This window comes from Lithobates pipiens, unplaced genomic scaffold, assembly GCF_037356315.1.
Source record: "Lithobates pipiens isolate NorthernLeopardFrog02 unplaced genomic scaffold, aLitPip1_a1.2 Scaffold_16, whole genome shotgun sequence".
In the NCBI taxonomy this organism is placed as follows: domain Eukaryota; kingdom Metazoa; phylum Chordata; class Amphibia; order Anura; family Ranidae; genus Lithobates; species Lithobates pipiens.
In genome coordinates, this window is record NW_027507748.1 from 308,364,441 (window position 1) to 308,387,704 (window position 23,264).

At 43.9% G+C, this 23,264-nt stretch overlaps 1 protein-coding gene across 4 annotated transcripts in view; it reads right to left on the reverse strand.

Annotated features, from left to right (window-relative positions):
• CSDE1 (cold shock domain containing E1) overlaps positions 1-22,695 on the reverse strand; it is a 127,653-nt gene extending 104,958 nt beyond the window's left edge. For all 4 annotated transcript variants that reach the window (XM_077481605.1, XM_077481600.1, XM_077481602.1 and 1 more), the window contains exon 1: positions 22,575-22,695. The gene's annotated coding sequence lies outside the window, so the exon portion shown is untranslated. The remainder of the gene's footprint in view (positions 1-22,574) is intronic.
• Positions 22,696-23,264: the final 569 nt, after the last annotated feature.

Genomic DNA, 23,264 nt, shown 5'->3' on the forward strand with positions numbered 1-23,264 from the left:
ATCTGTGGAAAGAGCTGAAAACTGCTGTTCACAAACGCTCTCCATCCAACCTCACTGAGCTCGAGCTGTTTTGCAAGGAAGAATGGGCAAGAATTTCAGTATCTCGATGTGCAAAACTGATAGAGACATACCCCAAGCGACTTGCAGCTGTAATCGCAGCAAAAAGGTGGCTCTACAAAGTATTAAACGCAAGGGGGCCGAATAATTTTGCACGCCCCACTTTTCATTTTTTTATTAGTTAAAAAAAGTTTCAAAAATCCAATAGATTTCGTTCCACTTCACAATTGTGTCCCACTTGTTGGTGATTCTTCACAAAAAATAAAATTTTTATATCTTTATGTTTGAAGCCTGAAATGTGGCAAAAGGTTGAAAAGTTCAAGGGGGCCGAATACTTTCACAAGGCACTGTAAATGAACTGTAGTGCATTTCTGCAAAAAGCACCAAAAAACACAGATGTGAAGCAGATCTAACACGTTTAGTAACATATTGGGGTTAAAAAAACTAAAATTAGCCCTTTATAGTAGAAAAAGCAGATAATCACTACTGAACGTAATATTTACAGTATCGATTATTTGCTCTTTTTGTACTATAAAGGGCTCATTTTATTTTATTTTAACCTATTATGTTACTGGCCGATTAATCGATTATGAAAATAGTAATCGATTAATTTCATAATTAATTATTTGTCGATTAATCGATTAGTTGTTTCAGCCCTACATGCCATATTCCTTTTACAAGGGATGTTTACATTCATTGTAGTAGGAATAAAAGTGATCAAGAAAATTTATTTTTTTGGGGGGGGGGGGGGGGGGGGGAACAACGTCAAACTAAAATAAAGTAAAATGAATAAAAAAAAAAAAAAAAGAAAAAGAAAAAATTTAAAGCACCCCTGTCCCCTTGAGCTCGCATGCAGAAGTGAACGCATATGTAAGTCCCGCCCACATATGAAAACGGTGTTCAAACCACACGTGAGCTATCGCTGCGAACGTTAGAGCAAAAGCAATAATTTTGGCCCTAGCCCTCCTCTAACATGTAACCAGTAAAAAAATTAAAGCGTCGCCTATGGGGGTTTTTAAATAGGGACGTTTTAGGGTGACATGTTCGGTATCCATTTACTCGGCATAACTTCATCTTTCACATTATGCAAAAACATTGGGCCAACTCTACTTTTTGTGCAAAAATTGCTGCGCAAATACCGTGCGTGATAAAAAGTTGCAACGACCACCATTGTATTCTCTAGGATCTTTTTTTTTTTTTTTTTTTTTTTTTTTTAAAGCAAACACCATATATAAATGTTTTGGGGTTCAATCTAATTTTCTAGCAAATAGATGATTTTTACATGTAGGAGAGAAATGTCAGAATTGCCCTGGGTGCTCCAGAACACCTGATGGCGCTCCCTGCATGTTGGACCTCTGTATGTGGCCACGCTGTGTAAAAGTCTCACACATGTGGTATCGCCATACTCGGGAGTAATAGTAGAATGTGTTTTGGGGGTGTAATTTGTGGTATGCTATGCTGTGTGTGAGAAATAACAAATATGACAATTTTGTGAAAAAAGGAAAAGAAAAAAAAAAAATCTTGATTTGCAAAGAATTGTAGGAAAAAATGACAACTTCAAAAACCTCACCATGCATCTTACTAAATACCTTGGAATGTCATACTTTCCAAAAAGGGGTCATTTGGGGGCATTTGTACTTTTCTGGGATGTTAGGGTCTCAAGAAATGAGCTAGGCCGTCAGTCCTTTGGGTGTGATCAATTTTCAGATATTGGCACCATAGCTTGTGCACTCTAACTTTCACAAAAACCAAATAATATCCACCAATTTGTACTTATTTTTACCCAAGATATGTAGTGGTATAAATTTTGGCCAAAATTTTATAATAAAATTTAGCAGATTAGTAATTTTTCTAACAGAAACGAAGAAAAACTTATTTTTACAGAATTTTCAGTCTTTTTTCTTTTATAGCACAAAAAATAAAAAACCCATCCGTGATTAAATACCACCAAAAGAAAGCTCCATTTATGTGAAAAAAAATAAATAAAAAAAAAAGAAGGACAAAAATGTCATATGGGTACAATGTTGCATGACCGAGTAATTGTCATTCAAAATGTGAGCAACGAAAGCTGAAAATTGGTCTGGTTATTAAGGGTGTTTAAGTGCCCAGTGGTCAAGTGGTTAAGGAACAAGACTGAGATTTGTTTACAAGTTGAAAACGTTTTTTGCTAGAAAATTTGTTAGAACCCCCAAACATACATTTTTCTAACAGCTTAGAGAATAAAAAGGCGGACATCGCAATACTGTCACATGGGATTTGCGCAGTGGTCTTAAAAGCGCACATTTGGGGGAATTTTTTTTATTATATATGTGTGTATGTATATATATATATATTACATACATATACATATATACACACACACACACACACACACACACACACATATACACACTATTAAAAGTTAGCCTAATTTTTTTTTTTTTTAGATTGTGAAAGATGTTACGCCAACTAAATTTCAAGTTGCACCCGCTCATGGAATGGGACAAACTTTACCTTTAACAAAAAAACAAAATAAATAAAAAATTCTACAGGTTGCATATTTTGAGATACAGAGGAGGTCTAGGGCTAGAATTATTGCTCTCGCTCTACCAATTGTGGCGATACCTCACATGTGATTTTGAACACCATTTTCATATACAGGCGCTACTCAAGTATGCGTTGCTTCTGCACATGAGCTTATTCTTATTTTACCTTTTAATTTTTTACACTTTTTATTTTTATTTTTTTTAAGCAAAGTGATCCTTTAAGAGCTATGGGCAGAAATGAAGTTTTGACCTCACTTCCACCCTGAAATGATATGGAGACTAGTGGGGGGCCATCTTCCCCTCACTCGTCTCCATACCTAGCACCAAGAAGGATCCAATCACCTCTGCTGAGGGCTCCGGAACACATTGCGATGGGCCCCCTCTCCCACCGCCTATAAAAAGGATCTTGCGGTGAATCCGCCATAGAGACCACTATTACATCGTAAACTGGACCACTGGCTGAAGAAGAGGATACCGGGGTTTTGGCAGCTAGCTGCTGCCATAACAATATTCCTCTTCAAAGTTATGACGTATCACTCTGCCCCGGCGTGCTGCATCACTGGATTTGACTGACAGCAGCGCGAGGCAAAACGGGGGGGGGATTGGGGGTGCAGGCACGGTCGTAGGTTTTTTTCACCTTGGTGAAAAAATATTTACTTTTACAACCCTTTTAAACTGGCCCTTAGTTGAGAAACAACACCTATTTCAAGCATTCTAGTTTATATATCCATAAGCAGGATGATGGAATGTTTTATACTTTGCTCTTTGTAAAATTGAGCCATTTTATTAAGCTGCCCAAAAATCAGAGACTTCAAATCTTACATTTTAGGCATGTAAAATGTTTATGCTCGCGTGTATGTGTGTAGGGCAAATATACTTTATATGGAGTGCAAAAGCCACCTGGTGTCTGCTGGCAATTAGGGATGCCATCTAGAAACGACTGCACCCCAGCAACAGGACACTAGGCAGGAATAACTGAATAGCTGCCTGTGTCCTAGCAATGGAAGACACTACAGGCATTACATGTGTACAAAGTACAGAGCATTTTTGTTTGTGTGCCAGTTGTCTTTTTCATATGGCCATGTGCATGAACCCAAGTTAGGGGCTTTAAAGTTCCTTTCACAGCCCAACTCACACCAACAGGCCCGCTTTAACCTCTTGCCACCTGCTCACTGTTAAGTGATGGCGGGGCAGTTCAGCTCTCGTTCTGGGTGGACGTCATGGCGGCTTCACAGAACGGATGTACTCTGTAAACAGCTGGGGCTCTTTCAACATGTGATCGGCTGTGTTTTTTTTTATTATTATTATTATTATTATTTTTTTTTATTTTTTTTTTAACAGATTAGCCCCAATTCTCCCCACTAGCTCTCCGGGCTCCTCACCCCTAGGAATGCCCCATAGCAGTGATGGCGAACCTGGGCAGATGTTTTGGATCTATATTTCCCATGATGCTCTACTACACTGCAGAGTGCATGAGCATCATGGGAATGTAGTTCCAAATTATCTGGGGTGCCAAGGTTCACCATCCAAGCCGCTTGCTATGAAGGCACTTGTGCATGCTCGCTCCCAAGCCCTGTCCTGTGTGTTTATAAGACAGAGCGGGGCTTGGCTACACCCCCTCATCACTGGGCTCTGGTTGACAGCAGCAGGACCCAATGGGTCTCATGCACATCCCTGGATTAAGTTCAGGCTCAGGTATATTTTTAGGGGTGGCTGCATGCAGGTTTTTTTTTTTTAACCTTACTGCATATAATACAGTAAGGTTTTTTTTTTTTTTAAAGCGGTTCTGCACTCATAATAAAACATTTGCCCATTCTGTTGCCTCTAGACCATATATTTGATAATGCCACCTGTTTTTTTTTTTGGATTCATCTACCTTTTGTAATCCGTAGTAGTTTATTTTCATCCCCTGCGGCGATGGACGGTCTCTTGCGGGGATCAGCATCATTTCCTGCTGAAGCCCGCACTGTCTCCTGGGATCTCGTTCAAGTAATCCCAGGAGACATTGCAACCATTACACCGCCCCCTCACTCAGAGGAAACACCACTCCGGAAGTAAGACCAGGAGACGCCATGAGAGAGAAGGGCAGACTGTTACTTGTGTCTTCCCTGCTGACCTCCACCACAGGACTGTTATGTATAAACGTGCTCAATAGACAGGCATCCTCACAACTGTCCCTCACATACAAAGAATTCTCTCTGTTACAGCTGTAATAGCCGAAATCACGCGAGATGTCGGGTGCATTAGCCGCAATGTCTCCTGGGATTACTTGAACGAGATCCCAGGAGACAGTGCGGGCTTCAGCAGGAAATGATGCTGATCCCCGCAAGAGACCGCCCATCGCCGCAGGGGATGAAAATAAACTACTACGGATTACAAAAGGTAGATGAATCAAAAAAAAAAAAAAAACAGGTGGCATTATCAAATATATGGTCTAGAGGCAACAGAATGGGCAAATGTTTTATTATGAGTGCAGAACCGCTTAACTTCTGCCTTTAAAACTACAGCTGGCTATACACAAGTCGTTTTCTGCATTCAAACCAGCAGATACCTCCTCCCCATCAAGTGGGCATGGTGTCAAACAATAATTGGTTTAGGTCAGACTTCACAAGCACCGAAAGTACAGAAATTGGCATTAAAATGTAGCTAGATAGAGAATATAACAAAGGTAAAGCAGGGTATACACCGGGCTAGGTAACCTTTGAGAGATGGAGATCCAGATGAGGACCTGCGCAGATGTGCCTGCAGTGAGCTCCTGCCATCCTGAACTGAATCCTGTGGATTTACAGTCTCTTTGGCTTCCCTTCTCACCATACCAGCTCCGGAGGCTCCCAGCGCATGTCTCCATGCCAAAGGGGCGCTCCTCTACAGTGCAAGCTGGCCGCAGACAAGCGGCAGCTCAGGCCCCATCCACGAGTGCCAATGCTGTCTTGATTTATTGAGTGCAGGCTCTGCTTACGGAGATGGAGGGGGACGCAGCAGCAAGCTCCACTGTCTCACCAGCAAGTACCCAACAGACAAAAGACATCCCTAATCCTGTCAGCAATTGAATACAGCAAAGCATCCCCGCTGGTCCGCATTGATCATCTGGCAGAGGAATTCAACTTAATCAGGAATGCCTTCGATAAAATCAGGGGCTGCATGAAGGAATCTGAAACACGGGTCTCTGCTGTGGAAGATCGCACAGGGCAACAGGCAGGATTATTGAATTACAACAAAGGGTTAAATACCTGATGGCAAAGGCTGATGATCCTGAGAATGGCATGCATTGCAATAAGTGAGCGCACTCAGTCTCCCGGAGCAGATTTTACAGAGGCCTTTTTCAAAGATGTCCATGCTATGCGTTGCTGAATGTGCTCAACCGTGTACCTGTGGGGCGCTAAGGTCCTGTGCCCCCACCCCCCCATATTTCTGGTCCGGTTTCTCAACTATTGAGACCAAGATCGCATCCTCTCTGAAGCCAGAAGGCATCCTACTCTGCGGTATGGAAACACCAAGGTCATGCTATTCCTAGACTTCTCGCAAGAGCTCCAGAAAACCTTCAATGATGTCCACCATTGTCTTTGTAAATGAAACAAAGTATAGCATGCTTTATCCAAGCCACCTGCATGTGCAACATGCAGGCATGACAAAATTCTTTGCGTGATGCATTATTTGATACCCCTGATGTAGTGGATTTGTGGCTTTCTGGACTCTGGTAAGCCCTCTGCCTCGCCCTTACCTGACCGAAAGCCTTGTTGTTGCCGAGTGGAGCCTCAGTGCAGAGGGAGCTGTTTTTACATAAACTTACGGGGAAACCGCTTGACTGCCAGCAGACTGACATTCATTACGTTCCCATTTAGCAGTCATACCAGTAGTCAGTCTGCTTAAAGTGGTGTTGCCACCAAAAAAAAAACTGTTTAAATTTCTTAAAAAATGTTTAAAAAAAAATTGGAAATTTTTTTTTACTCACCTCTAAATACCTGTTGCTAGGGGGTCCCTCGTAGTCTGCCTTCTTCCTTGCCCGGGCTGGTGACATCACTTCCCCTCACGCCGCACAGTCACCTGGGACCTGTCACGTGTGCCTGGTGACTGCGCCGCTCGCACAATGGGTGCCCGGCTGTGGCTTCACAGTGCCCACAGTACGAATGACAGCGCCACGAGCGGAGCCTTCGTTCCTCCGCATCGCTGGACCCTGGGACAGGTAAATGTCCGATTATTAAAAGTCAGCAGCTGCAGTATTTGTAGCTGCTGAATTTCAATTTTTTTGTTTTTTAAGGGGTACCCCACTTTACTTTAAACGTTGCCCCCAAGTTACCATGTACACCCACGGGCGATCACTCAGTGACACTATGCTGCTCCCACAAGAGGAGAGTACATCACCTCCCGCCTCTGGAAGAGCTTTTCCCCAGGTAAATACCATTTCTGGTCAGATTCCACAGCCAGAGAAGATTTAGGAAACAAGTTTTGGGTATTCTGATCTAGTTACTGTTGGGGTCTTTCATGGTCAGGAGTTTTCAACTTACTGTTTTTCTTTTGTACGCTCTATGTCCACTGAAAGACTGGTCATCTTACTATGCCGCATCAATTGCCTTTTCGCTCAGGTCATTCATAAGAAACACATTCTCCTTTGGCTAACCTGTGGGCCAAGGTCTCACATAGATCTGTGGCTGTTCTTTTCCTTACAGGTACCAGATGGCGATGGGACTGAAACTTCTCATGGAATGTACAGGGTATTAATGACAAAATTGAGAGCATTGATATTTAAAATTTCTGAATAGACAAACCTCATTTTATTCCTGAAGGAAACTGACCTAATGGGTAATAGGATCCTAGCTCTTAGCAGACCCTGGGTGCAGCAATCATTTCATGCAATGTACTCCTGTTACGCGAGGGGTTAGCTATTATATGGGCTATAAGAAAATCACTTTTATACAAGGTCATCCATCTCATCACCAATCCTGATGGAAGATTTATTTTTCTTTTGCTGGAGATCAATGCAATTGTGTATGCTTTGGTTAATATACATGTTCCCCCTCCTTTCAACCAGGTCTTGTACTCTACATGAGAAACTAGCTACTTGGTCATTCTCTAGACTATACACAGCTGGTGATTTTAAAGTGGTTGTAAACCCTTACAAACCACTACGACCTACAGGTAAGCCTAGATTAAGGCTTACCTGTAGGTCCAAGAAATCTCTTCTAAACCTATACGGTTTAGGAGATATTTACCTGAAGACAGCCACCGCTGTCTACGGCGCATGCGCCCTAGACAGCGGCGCGCAGGGGCACTGGGTAAGCCACAGATCACGGCGATATGCCACGAGTGTCGGCTCCCAGGCACATGCGCGGGAGTGACGTCATCGCTGCTCCGTCGAATAACAGTGCTGGAGCAGCGAGACCCACCAAGATGGACGCTCGGAACTACAGGGGACAGCGGTGACTTTGCTGGCTCCTGTGTCAGGTAAGTGACACATAATGGACTACTATGCGATGCATAGTAGTCCATTATGCTTTATCTTTGCAGGGAATCAAAGAGGAAGTAAACCATATTCTAGACCCATCTCTAGACTCTTCTAATCCAAACAGAGCCTATACCCCTGAACTACTATACTGGGCATAGGCCCTTGACTACACTGAAATCTGGCGTTGGAAACAGACAGCTAGGGCTTATGCCTTCCATTCCAATACCTATAAATCTGGCCCCAGGATTGACTTGGTCTTCGGCAATATCAATGTGCTAGCGTCTGCCCAGGATATATAATTTATCTGCTGGCCTCTCCAATCATGACCACCTAGGACAGTGATGGCGAACCCCAGATGTTTTGGAACTACATTTCCCTATGATGCTCAAATACACTGCAGAGTTCATGAGCATTAAGGGAAATGTAGTTCCAAAACATCTGGGGTGCGAAGGTTCGCCATCACTGACCTAGGAGGTTAAATTGGTGCGGTCAGAGAATCAGAATTGCTGACGCTTGGCGGCTAAGCAGCTGCAGAACCCAAAGGTTGAAGAAATGAATTCCCCTAAATCGCAACAGTATTGGGAAATGAATGACGGCACTGCCTCAAATGATATGGCCTGGGAGGCTTTTAAGTAGAGCTGAAACAGCTAATGGATTAATCGACCACTAATAGATTATGAAATCAATCGATTACCATTTTCATAATCCATTAATCGGCCAGTAGCATAATGGGGTTAAAAAAAAAAGAAAAAGAAAAAGAAAAAGAAAAAGAAAAAGAGGAAGAGGAGGAAGAGGAGGAAGAGGAGGAAGAGGAGGAAGAGGAGGAAGAGGAGGAAGAGGAGGAAGAGGAGGAAGAGGAGGAAGAGGAGGAAGAGGAGGAAGAGGAGGAAGAGGAGGAAGAGGAGGAAGAGGAGGAAGAGGAGGAAGAAGAACTAAAATGAGCCCTTTATAGTACCAAAATATAATCACTACTGTAAATATTACTTTCACTGATCTACGGTTTTTATGATGAACTGGTACTGCAGGCTTTTTTTTTTACTAGTTTCAGGCCTGGCTATCTGCTCCAATTGCTGGTCAGTGTACAGGCGTCAGTAATGTGTAGTACTGGGGTCAGGAGAGCACAGTACTGAAATGTCAGGAGGGTATATTACAGCAGGCTCAGGAGAGCTGGGCACAGTGCTGGGGGCATTAGAAGGACTGGGGCGTTTGGAGAACACACAAGCTTTTTCAATGCAGAGTGGTGCAGGGAAGGTGCAGTTGAAAACCTACATGTCCTGCTCGCAATTCTCGCTCACCTTCCAACCCGGTATCAGGAGGGCTGTTGGGGGAATGACTGCAGAAGAGCAAGAGCTCGGGCATGCCAAGAGAAGAGCTAAACCCACGTGATTCTGGAGGCTTTCCCCACCCCTGCACTTAAACACAGACCAAAACTATTCCAACTCAAAAAAAGAAGAAATGTCCCTGTGAAGTATAGCCCAAAAGGAAGGGAAAAAAAAATAAAAATAAAAAAGCGTGTGTGTATATGTAATATACACACACACCACCCTGAAAGTTTCAGCCTGTGGGGAGAAAAAAAAAAATGAAAAGTCAGCTACAAATACTGTAGCTGCTGACTTCATATGACACTTAAAGCGGAGCTCCACCCTAAAGTGGACCTTCCGCTCATTGGAACCCTCCCCCCCTCCGTCGCCACAATTGGCACCTTTCAGGGGGGAGGGGGGTGCAGGTACCTGTATAGTACAGGTATCTGCACCCACTTCCGGCGTAGATTCTGCAGAAGGTACGCCCCTTTCCGCAGGTCCCCCGCTCCCTGCAGGGAAACACACGGATCCCAGAGACAGCGGGGACCATCCTTATTGCGCAGCGCGACTCGAGCATGCGCAGTAAGGAACCGGGAAATGAAGCCGAAAGGCTCCACTTCCTGATTCCCATACCCAAGATGGTGGCGGCAGCACCCAAGAGACGATCGAGAGATCAGCTTCTGGTGCCGACATCACGGACGCGCTGGGCGGGTAAGTGTCATTATTTTAAAAGTCAGCAGCTGCAGTATTTGTAGCTGCTGGCTTTAAACACAAAAAAAAAAAAAAACGGCGGACTCCCACTTTAACTGACAAGGGATGTTGGCACCCAAAGCTGTCCATCAGCTCTGTGTGCATGCATCCTCACTAAGGGAAACAGGAAGCAAAGCCTTGCGAATTCACAGCCTGGTTTCCTACTGTGCATGTAAGAGGCACCTTCTGAATGGTCCCACATGTCTCCCAGAAGGAAGCAGGGGGCCACAAATGATGTAGGTCATCACAGTGCCCTTACACAGAAGTGGGGACGGATAACCGTTTTTTGACAGGTATCCACTCCCTACCCCCCCCCCCCCCCAAATGTGGCGGGGGGGGGGGGGTTTGTGCAGATGTGCAGAGCTTCCACATTTGGATGGAACTCAGTTTTAACCACTTGCCGACCGCCGCACAAACATTTAAATTGACAGAATGGCACAGACAGGCAAATGGGCGTACAGGTACGTCCCTTTAAAATTTCCCGACATGTCCGTGATCGTCTCACAGACGGGAAGAATGGGGAAATGCTGATGTAAACAAGCATTTCACCATTCTTCCTAGTGACAGGACACTGATCACAGCTCCCTGTGATCAGTGTCCTGACAGTGTAGAACACATCCCTTGGACACACTTAACCCCTGCAGCGCCCCCCTCCTAGGTAACCCCTTCACTGCCAGTCACATTTACACAGTAATCAATGCACTTTTAATTGCACAGATCAATATATAAATGAATGGTCCCAAAAGTGTACTGTCTACCATGTCAGTCACAAAAAATAAAGGATTAATAAAAATGCCATAAAAACTATCCCCTATTTTGTAGATGCTATAACTTTTGCGCAAACCAAATGCTTATTGCGATTTTTACAAAAAACATGTAGAAGAATACGTATCAGCCTATACCGAGGGGGAAAAAAAATGCATTTTTCTGGGATATTTATAGCAAAATGTAAAAAATGCATTTTTCAAAAAAAAAAAAAAAAAAAAAAAAGGACGTCAAACAATGGTATTGGTTAGACTCAAGACTCATCACAATGTCAATAGCTTGGAATGTAGGAACATGAAAAACTAGCTGCGGATAGCTTGCAGTTCCATTAATAGGATATACCAATGTACAATGTTCTTGATGTAAAAAATGAAACTAGGAAAAAAGCCATCGAATGCCTGCTTCTAAGGGATGTATGTGTCTTATAAAATGTACTTCCAACAATGCCTTAGGAATATTTCTAGAGTCATGATCAGATTAAAAAAAAAAAAAAAAAAAAAAGTCAGGCAACTCAAAACTGATATTTTGGTAGATGCTGGAGAGTTATACATGGCAACTCACTGGGTAAACCGCTGCTTCAACTGGCTCTCGCAACCAGGAAATGGCAGCTGTTGGCACTGTATCAGGTACATATTAGCTACATACAATGCTATGATCAGTACAGGACTTCACATTTGCTGCCAAAACAAAACCAACTTTGGCCAAGCACTTCAACCACAGAAAGCCTTGTTTTCTCTTCAATACAAGGCTTGACCCAATTACCAGAGGTCATCCACTTTGCCCAGTCAAAGGAAGCCTTGTATTATTGATAAACATGGCTTTCTGCAAAGGGCAGAGAAGTACTCAGCCCCTCTTGATTCTGTTCTGGTAGCAAACAGGAAGTACCTGTACTGCTGCTAGAACATAGAGTTGTATATAGAGGTCGACCGATATATCGGCCGATATTTGCCGTTTTTTAAATAATCGGCATCGGCCGATTTGTGCTGATAAAAAGCCGATTTAGAACTACAGCTGGACTTTGAAATGACTTCTGTATAGAATGGTCTAAGTTGACTGAGTCGTCATAGCAACCCTTTCCTCCACTCTGGGCAGGCTGCCAAGAAAAGAACAGAAAGATACAATGTTTACACTTGAATGAATGAATTCATCTCAGTGTGTAGAAGTTCTCAGTTTAACCATTTAAAGACTAAATCTTTTCTGACACTTGTTGCTTACAAGTAAAAATCCTGTATTTTCTGCTAGAAAATCACTTAGACCCCCCAAAAATTATATATATTTTTTTAGCAGAGATCCAAGGGAATAAAATAGCGGTTGTTGCAATATTTTATGTCACACGGCATTTGCACAGAGGTCTTTCAAATGCATTTTTTTGGGAAAAAAATAAAAATAAAATAAAAACAGTAAAGTTAGCCCATTTTTTTTTTTTTGGTCCAAAAGTTTTGACTACCTGTTTTTATTTAATAAAATATATATATATATATATATATATATATATATATATATATATATATATATATATATATATATATATATATATATATATATATATATATATTTTTTTTTTTTTTTTTTTTATCTAAATCATACATACAAGTAAACTGATTGGAGGTTTGTTTTGTTTAATAAATGTTTAAGTGTAAGAAATTTTCTGTATCACGTATGAAGGCTGCTTTCACACTGGAGCGTTGATGGTAAAACGCAAGTTTTAGCGGCTCTTTACCATCATTTTAGCGGTGCTATTTGGCCGCTAGTGGGGCACATATAACCCAGCTAGCGGCCAAGGAAGAGGTTAAATGCGCCCATGAAGCACTGCTGCCAAATCGCATTGCATGCGCTTCGGCAGTGGTGCCCATTCATATCAATGGGCAGGAGTGGTGGAGGAGCGGTATACACCACTCCAAACGTGCTGCTTGCAGGACTTTTTTTTTAAGATCCTGCCAGCGCATCGCCTCAGTGTGAAAGCGCTCTGTCTTTCACACAGACTGCAGGGGAGCCATTTTACAGGCACTTTACAGGCGCTATTTTTAGCCCAAAAGCGCCTTAAAACGCCCCAGTGGGAAAGGTGTGTTAGATCAAGGGGGATTAAAAATAAATAAATAAAATAAAATCGGCCTAACATATCGGCCCAAAAAAAAAATCGGCATCATATATCGGCTATCGGCCGCCATGATTTCTAAATATCGGCATCGGCCAGAGAAAAACCCATATCGGTCGACCTCTAGTTGTATACTGTAATTAGCTGATGCTAAATACAGAACACATATTATAGGAAATTGTTTATTTTGGCTAATTTGGCCCAAACGAAATATTTAACATAAAAAGTAAACCTGGCCATGAATGTTTTGAAATTTGGTTTAGCAGGACTGGAAACATTTTGATTAGTCTATGGCAACTGCCAATCATCTACTGTCAAATGGGAATGCTGGGAAAGGTTTCTTGATCAACCAGCTGCAGATCAATCCTGCAGTCAGAACAATGGCACAGCAGGGAAGGTTTCTCCATACACCCCACTTGCTTCCCCTGCCCCCAATTCAGCCTTCTGCCTCAAAAACAGAGAACTGGTCAGAAGTTATCATGCTGATAACAGAGCAACAAATAGCAGAAACACACAGGACTTAGCGATTTGTCTAGAGATAACAACACACTATAGGTATATAGCTAAATAGTAACCTACAGTCAAGCATGGTGGTGGAACTGCAGGCGTGCTGCCGACACTGGGGAGCTACAATTCATTCAAAGAACCATGAATGCCAACATGTACTGCGACATACTGAAGCAGAGCATGATCCCTGCCTTTGGAGACTGGGCTGCAGGGCAGTATTCCAACATAACTCCAAACACACCTCCAAGATGACCACTGCCCTGCTAAAGAAGGTAAGGGTGATGGACTGGCCAAGCATGTCTCCAGACCTAAACCCTATTCAGCATCTGTGGGGCATCTCAAATGGAAGGTGAAGGAGTGCAAGGGTCTCCAACATCCACCAGCTCTGTGATATCTTAATGGACGAGTGGAAGAGAACTCCAGTGGTAACCTGTGAAGCTCTGGTGAACTCCATGCCCAAGTGGGTTAAGGCAGTGCTGGAAAATAATGGTGGTCACAAAAAATATTGACTCAATTGGACATTTTGTCTTATGGGGTGTACTCACTTTTGCTGCCAGTGGTTTAGACAACACGGGCTGTGGGTCAAGTTATTTTAGGCTGGATTCACACCTATGCAGTTTAATCCTTTTTTGCAGTACAGTCCATTTAACATGGTTTCCTATGGAACACGTTCTGTAGTGCAAATCTGCAAAATGCACTGGTGTGAATCCAGCCTTAAGGGTACAGTAAATTTACACTGTTATACAAGCTGTACACTCGCTACTTTACATTGTAGCAAAGCATAATTTCTTCAGTGTTGTCGCATAAAAAGTTATAATAAAATATTTACAAAAATCTGAGGGGTGTACTCACTTTTGTGAGATACTGTACATCTGCAGTGTTTACTCATGTCTCACCAAAGCCCTAACTCCTGTGTCTGTTGCTCTGTTTTCAGAAAACTTGTCAGAAGTTATGCTGATGTAGGAAATAAAAGCAGCTGAAAATTTGTGTCGGAGAGACAGATAAGCAGATATGTCTATTCACAACTCAAGTTTCTGTGTTCCTCTGCCTATGTGGAGGGGGGGTGCACCTTTCCACCATTCAGCTCTCACAGTGAACTCCCCTCCCACTGCTGAAACTAGAAAGATTTGTAATACGATGTGTACTTTCTAAAGAATGTAAAAAGGGAAAGACAGCAGATATACTTGTAAATATAGGGAGATTGGTTTCATCTCTATCTGAGGCTGTTCACTTCACTGGGTATATTGAGGGTTTACATCTACTTTACGGAGATTGTAAACCCCCTTTTAAAAAAACATGTCATACTCACCTCCACTGTGCAGTTCGTTTTGCAGAGTGGACCCAATCATCCTCTTCTAGGGTCCCCCGGCAGCACTTCACCCTGCATCTTATAACCACCTAGGACAGTGATGGGGAACCTTGGCACCCCAGATGTTTTGGAACTACATTTCCCATGATGCTCATGCACTCTGCAGTGTAGTGGAGCATCATGGGAAATGTAGTTCCAAAACATCTGGGGTGCCAAGGTTCACCATCACTGCCCTAGGAGATGCGCTCTCCCGGGGGTTACCTTGCAGATGGGCTCCCGAGCCCAGCATTTCCATCCATAGACACAAAATGCAGGACTCGATCCTGTCCCTCACATCCTTGGATTTGATTGACAGCAGTGGGAGACAATGGCTGTGCTGCCATCAATCTATCCAATCAAGAGCAGAGAAACCCGGGCCAAGAAGGCGAGCGCGTCTCCGCCGAGGGAACGAACAGGCTCAGGTGATTAAAAAAACGGGGGGCTGATAACTGTCAGAAGTTCCCACCCTTTAAAGTGGTTGTAAACCCTAACAGACCACTTTTACCTACAGGTAAGCCTAGATTAAGGCTTACCTGTAGACCCATGAAATATCTCCCAAACCTACACGGTTTAGGAGTCATTTGCAAAGAGACAGGCACCTCTGTACGTCACATGCGCCGTATACAGCATTGCGCAGAGCATGTGTCAGGTAAGTGACACATAATGGGCTACTATGCGATGCATAATAGTCCATTATGCTTTATCTTTGCAGGGAGACAAAAAGGAAGTAAACCCATCAGGGTTTACTTCCTCTTTAAGGACTTGGAGATGATCTGCAAAAGAGGAAATGCCTCCAGAGATGTGTGAAAACCTGGCGGCCAACTACAAGAAAGCTCAGACCTCTGCCAACAAGGGTTTTTCCACCAAGTACGAAGTTGTTTTGCCAAGAGGTCAAATACTTATTTCACTCATTAAAAAGCGAATTCATAACTATTGAAAAGTGTTTTTTTTTACAGATTTTTTTGTTATTCTGTCTCTCACTGTTTAAAGTGGTTGTAAACCCATGGGGGGGGGGGGGGGGGCAACATGCAAGGCAAAGGCATAATGAGCTAGTATGCATAGCATACTAGCTCATTATGAATAACTTACCTGAGAACGAAGCCCCCGAAACGGTTCTCCGTCTTCATGTGACTTCCGGGTCTCGGTGCTCCGGCGCTGTGATTCGCCGGAGCAGCGATGACGTCAATCCCGCACAGCACACGGGAGCCGACACTCGCGGCATATCACCGCGACCAGCGGCCTGCGCAACGCTGTCTACGGTGCATGCGCCGTAGACAGCAGTGGCTGTCTTCGGGTAAATATCTCCTAAACCGTATAGGTTTAGGAGATATTTCTTGGACCTACAGGTAAGCCTTAATCTAGGCTTACCTGTAGGTCAAAGTGGTTTGTAAAGGTTTACAACCACTTCAAAAAAAAAAAAAACTGCCATTAAAAATTATAGACTGATCATTTGTCAGTGGGCAAACTTACAAAATCAGCAGGGGATCAAATATTTTCCCTCACTGTAAATGCTATATGAATCACCTGCCCCTTAGGGAAGATGGCCATGGCCAGAAATGCTTTCATGGACATTGCTGGAATGAGAGGGGGCTCAGGTAAATATTAGGGAGGGGCTACTGCACACAAGGTTTTGTTTACCTTCATATATAGAATACATGAAGGTAAAAACCTTGTTGCCTTTAAAACCACTTTAAGTCACTTCCTATCATAGGGTGACCATGCTCTCTCCAAACTTTTCATCTGCATTGTCAAATACTTTACGAGGTTACCGCCTGGCCAGGAAGAAAAGTTTCTACAAGCACATGAAAAAACACGCCACAATACACAATGCAGGGTTACAAGTTGACATTTCTTCTTAATAGCACCCAAAACCTTGATATCAGCCATGCATTTTCTGTGTGAAAATGCGCAATGCATTTGGCTCCTGTCCATAATTTAGTACATGAGCTTCTTTAAACACTAACAGATCTTTGACTTTAACCCATTCGCCGCGCGGGGGACGTCCTGGGACGGCCTCGACTTTCGGGGGTTATATTTGAATTAGGGCTGCAACTAACGATTATTTTCATAATCGATTAGTTGGCCGATTAATCGATTAATCGGTTAGTAACCTTAAAAAAAAAAAAAAAAAAAAGGAGGGTCAAATTGATGTTCATTTTCAACCACAGTGACGGAAAAATTTGGAAATAGAAAACTTCTTAGTCAAAGGAATTTTCAGACAAGTCAAAATTTCAAAAAAAATTCTTTCATTCAGCGAATGTACAAAGATTTTTCGTCTGAATATTCTCATCTGAAAACTGATCTGTGTGGCCAGCATAAGGCTCGGTACGCACCTATGCAATTTGCTTTTGATCTGTTTCTGCAGTGTTTTTTGCTGTACGTTTTGATTTTTGCGCACATGATTTTACTGCAATTTGCATTTTTGCCTTTTTTTTGGGCAGATTAAAAAAAACACAAATTGCTGAAAAAACGCATGACATGCTTTTCTGCAGCTTCTCCATTGAAGTACGGTATATTGAACCAATAAAAGCACTATTTTGCGTTAAAAGTCCCCGACCCTTTCAGATGTGAACGTGTCTCACAGGCAACCATGTAAATGAACTGTAATGCATTTCTGCAAAAAGCACCAACACATAGATGTGAACCAGGTATAAGACATTTACTAACATAATGGGGTTAAACAAACTAAAATAAGCCCTTTATAGTAGAAAAAAAAAGCAGATAATCACTATTGTAAGGGGTTCATTTTTTTTTACTGTAGAACCGTAATATTTACAGTAGCGATTATTTGCTCTTTTTGTACTATAAAGGGCTCATTTTAGTTATTTTTAACCCTATTATGTTACTGGCCGATTAATCGATTAATTTCATAATCGATTAGTTGTTTCAGCCCTAATTTGAATGATGCCTGAAGTTACAGACATTCAGATATCGGCATTTTCAGGTGGCGATTCACTGCACCATAAGAACGATCATATCGGCTGTTCCGCCACTTGACCGTTCTTACGGGCAGTGGGAGGGGACGTCCCCCATCCCGCCGTGCTCCGGAGCTTCTACCGACTCACCGCTTCCATTGGCGAGTCGGACACAGAATCCGCCGCCCCCCGGAAAATGACCATAGAGATTTCCGGTGGACCAGATGGTCGCCGGAGTCTCTGATCGTTTGGGGCACGGGCACGATGTTATGACGTCACGACCCGCTCAGCATTCAAATAATGGCACCGCCTCGGCTGGGAAGCCGTGATGGTTTTTTATTTATTTTAGGTTTCCTAGCCTAGAGGTGAGATATGGGGTCTTATTGACCCCATATCTCACTATAAATAGGTCCGATCATGCCATATTCCTATTACAAGGGATGTTTACATTCCTTGTAATAGGAATAAAAGTAATCAAATTTTTATTTTTATTTTTTTAAAGTGTCAAACTAAAAAAAATAAAAGTAAAAGAAAAAAAAAAGAAAAATTCTGCTCGTACGCAGAAGCGAACGCATAAGCAAGTCCCGCCCACATATGAAAACGGTGTGCAAACCACACGTGAGGTATCGCCGCGAACGTTGGAGCGAGAGCAATAATTCTAGCCCTAGACCTCCTCTAGAACGCAAAACATGTAACCAGTAAAAAAAAATTAAAGCGTCACCTATGGGGATTTTTTAAATGCCAAAGTTTGGCACCATTCAATTTTGAAGCGTGACATGTTGGGTGTCTATTTACTCTGCGTATCTTCATCTTTCACATTCTGCAAAGAAAATTGGGATAACTTTACGTTTTTTTTTTTTTTTAAAGCAGGAAATGTGTTCGAAAAATTGCTGCGCAAATACCGTGCAAGATAAAAAGTTGCAACAACTGCAATTGTTTTCTCTAGGGCAGCGATTCTCAACCAGGGTTCCTCCAGAGGTTGCTAGGGGTTCCTTCAGCATTGGGCAATTTCTGCCTCTCAGATAAGTTCTCACTCACACCATTGATCTTTTGAGCCATCTGTAAGGAGGTAATTCTTCCCAATGACCATCACACTAATGTATCATGAGTTGTAGATTTCTCATTTTTAGCAGGGGTTCCCCGAAAACTATTTCAAGAGTTCCTCTGTTTTGAAAAGGTTGAGAAAGGCTGCTCTAGGGTCTTTGCAAAAAAAAAAAAAAACCTACACGTTTGGGCGTTCTATGTAATTTTCTACAAAAAAAAAAAAAAATCATGAATTTTACATGTAGGAGAGAAATGTCAGAATTGGCCTGGGCGTGAAGTGGTTAAATACTGTTATGGCAGCACATAGCTACCATAACCCCAGTATTTTCTTCAACGGCAGAGAGTCCACCGCAAGATCACTTGGTGGCGGGAGAGGTGCCCGCCCCACCTGCTGCTTACCGGTGCCATCGGTATCGGTGGAGACGATCCAGTGCTTTTCCCTGATGGAGAGGAAGTTGAGTGAGGGAATGATGGCCCCTACTCGACTCAATGCCATTAGATGAAGGAAGCAATGTCAAACTTCACTCACGCCCAAAGGCCTTAAAGAGGAAGTAAACCCTTCCAAACAACTTGGACCTACAGGTAAGCCTAGATTAAGGCTTACCTGTAGGTCCAAGCAATATCTCCTAAACCTATATGGTTTAGGAGATATTTGCCCGAAAATGGGCACCGCTGTCTACGGCGCATGCGCCGTAGACAGCGGCGCGCATGCGCACTAAATGCAGCAAATCCATGAATGGATTTGCCAAATTTGTCGACTCCCGTGCGCATGCGCGGGAGTGACGTCATCCCGGCTTCGCCGAGTGGCAGCGGCGGAGCTGCGAGACGCGACTCCCGTGCGCATGCGCGGGAGTGACGTCATCGCGGCTTCGCCGCTGTGATTCGTCGGAGCTGCGAGACGCCACCAGCAACATGGATGCGGTGGACTACAGGGATCAGCGGCGACTTCGCTGGCTCCTGTGTCAGGTAAGTGACACATAATGAGCTACTATGCGATGCATAGTAGTCCATTATGCTTTACCTTTGCAGGGAAAAAAAGAGGAAGTAAACCCATCAGGGTTTACTTCCTCTTTACAAAAAAAAAATAAGGGACTTTTTTTTGCATTTAAGTGTACACGCGCGATCTTTTTGACCCCAGATCTCACATTAAAGCAGTGTTCCAGCCGCTTTTTTTAAAGGTCAGCAGCTACAAACACTGTAGCTGATGACTTTTAATAGGACACTTACCTGTCCTGGGAGCCCACAATGTCGGCCCCAAGGCCGATCTGGCCATTGGATTGGGTGCAGGCACCGCCATTGGCACTAAGGGAAACCAGCAGTGGAGGCTTCACTGCCAGATTCTTACTGTGCATGCCCAAGTCGTGTGGTGCATTCTGAATGGCCCTGTCATTTTCTGGGAAGCACACAGGTCCCAGAAGGCAGAGGGAGAGAAAAAGGAAAATGATGCCCTGGGCCGCAGCAGAGTAAGGACGGACATACACTCAGTACTTCAGAAAAAATAAAAATCTATCTCCAAGTTAGCGTGGTGTTCTTTTCTTTAAGGTAAAGTAGTCAAAGCGTGTGGAACCCCTGCTTTAGAGGTCCTGTCATGCTTCCCCCCCCTATTACAAGGGATATTTACATTCCTTGTAATAGGAATAAAAGCGATCTAAAAAAAGTTTTTTTTGAACGACAGTGTAAAAATAAAATAGGGAAAAAATAAATAATGTTTAACAGCGCCCTGTCCCACCGTGCAGAAGTGAACGCATACGCAAGTCGCACCCACATATGAAAAATGGTGTTCAAACCACGATCGTTAGAACACCTCCTCTAACTCGAAACTGATAACCTGAAGAAATTTGTAAACGTTGCCTACGTGTTTTCCCCTCCAAAAAAATGTTTGTAAGACCGATGTGCAAATATGGTGTGACAAAGTATCGCAACAACCGCCATTTTATTCTCTAGGGTGTCTGAAAATTATATATAAAATTTTCTATCAAAAAAAATAAATTTAAAAATTTAAACTTGTAAACAAAGTGTGAAAAAATAGGCCAGGTCCTTAAGTAGTTAAAGCGGATTTTTGAAGCGGAGGGAGGCCCACTCAAATGGTGCAGCATATACATTATATACATATACACACCAACGTGTATAACCCATTGTAGCTCCAGACATGTCACCCTGTGCCCAGCTGCCAGTGTCCCCCTTTCATCTGCTCCTGCAATATATTGCATTTTGTTGTTAATTATCCTTTTGGTTTCACTACAATAGCATCCTGAGCACCTGTATGTAACCTAGAAAACGGGCAAGATGTATGGCAGGGTGGGAAGGGGAGAAAAAAAATGAAAATCGCAGGAGCTGGTATAGATAGTGTAGCCACCCAGCTGCTTCTGTGAACAGCTTTGCTTGGAGGAGATGTCCCAGTGGGTTGGCACTGCGATTTAACTGTCTCCCGCTCGCAGTCGAGGGGGTGCCAATCCCCACTATAGAGGGATTTTTTTAGTTTGAATTTCATATCTGAAGTTTACAACCCATTGCCAACCATGTCATATGACAGCATCGGCTTCCCGGCCGTCTATGGGGCGCACGCGGCCCCCGCGTCACTCAGGAGCCGATGCATGTGCCCAGCGGCCGCGATGACCATGGGCACATGCAATTGCTTGTCACAGAGCAGGGACGTGGATTTGTGTGTGTAAACACACAGATCCACGCCCTGTCAGGGGAGAAGAGACCGATTGTGTGTTCCTTGCATATAGGGACATGGATCCGTCACTTCCCCCAGTAAGTATGACACCCTAGGTAAGGGTGAAAGCTGGTCTGGGCAGGAAGGGGTGAAAAGGCCCTGTATTGAAGTGGTTAATGATGCACAGTGTCTCAGTAAAGAGTTTACATCTCCTGGAAACTAAGGCCATTTGCGGTGAGAAGACATCGTGGGTAGCTGCCAAGAAAGGCACACAGCATCCACTACATTTAGATTCCCACACACATTCACAAGAGAAAATGAGGCGATTTCACCATTGTCCTCCCTGTCCAGTGAGTAGTACGGCACAGGAATTACGTAATAACGAAGCATCCCAGTAGTAATAGCTAATACACAGCTAGGGCCGTGCTCTCTTCCTACCCAGCAACAATAATCTGCTGCGTCGCTCCGCTGATGTACCAACAGGACTCTCGTAAACATCGCACAATCAGGGAGTTTGCTCGGCTGAGATTATTGCGACACTCAGCTGAGGGGAAAAATGGATCACTGCATTCAAGAAGCACGTTCCTCCTCAGCAGCGCGCTGCACCCTGGTCCTTGTAGTTTCTCCCCAAGGCTGCAGCGCTCCAAGCGCTACTCGGGGGGAACTACAATTCCCATGAACCATCGCGCCGCTCCACACGAGACGGTCGACTCGTACACTACACCAACCAGCTAGTTGCGTACTAGCAACTCCACCCGCCACCTGATTGGTCTCCCCGACATTCGAGGTACGCCCCCTCCCCGTGCGCCTTTGTCCAGCCGCTACCGCTTTGTGTAATACGGGCGGGCACAGCCCTGGCACCCGTTCACCGGCCTATGTAGGCGCTCCATAGAGAACCTGAAGGGAAGTTAGATTGAAAAGCCAAATACGAAGCCCCAATGACAGCAGGTCCCTCCCCGTTTAAACAGCAAAGTTAGCACGAGGCCAACAAGCCAGGAGCGCACAGCTGACGAGCGGTGGATGACAAAGCACCTATCCCATACACTCCCCCAGTGCCGCAACCACCCCTACCACACGCCCTCCTCTGCCCCAGCATGTACACACCTTGTCACTACATAAAAATACATTTTCACTGCGATAAAGCGACTAAAAAACGCAAACTCACCCCAACAGCTCACAGCACTATCACCAGCGCCGCCATAAGCAGCACGGCACATTACGTAGGAATAAAACACGGCGCTCTCGCGAGAACTTGTAATCCCACGGGAGAAAGGGGCGGCACATGCGCGTTGCCGCATTTAGAATGCGGCGCTGGCTGGAGACCCGCGCATGCTCATTGGGGGGGTGGGCTTCGAGCATCCTGTGGGTGATGTCATGCTGGCTGGAGCCCAGTGTTTTCGTGCGTTGTCCTAACGGTGACCCCGGACTCGAGCAATGGGGATGTCGAAGCTGCTCTCAGCAGTAGCCATGTGGGTTTTGTTCATGAAAATAAAAACAAAATTACTTAAATTGACTCTATTATTAGTTTAACACTTGTGCGACTTGGGACTACAAAGTCGCCTGACAAGGCGACTCCTACCCCATGATTTCTAATGAGTACCATTCATATCTGTGCGACTTCAAAGTAGTCCCTGCACTACTTTGGTCCAACTTTGATCCATTTGGGGCCACCCAAGCGCTAGCAGTAAAGCGGCGCTCGTTTTAACAACTTGCCGACCAGCCGCCGCAGTTTTACTGTAGCAGAATGGCACGGCTGGGCGAAAACAGCGTTATGTTACATCACTTCGCCCTGTGGCCACTAGGGGCGCACATGCCTACTGCTCTTCCCCGGAGCGGATGCGAGTGCACGGTGGTC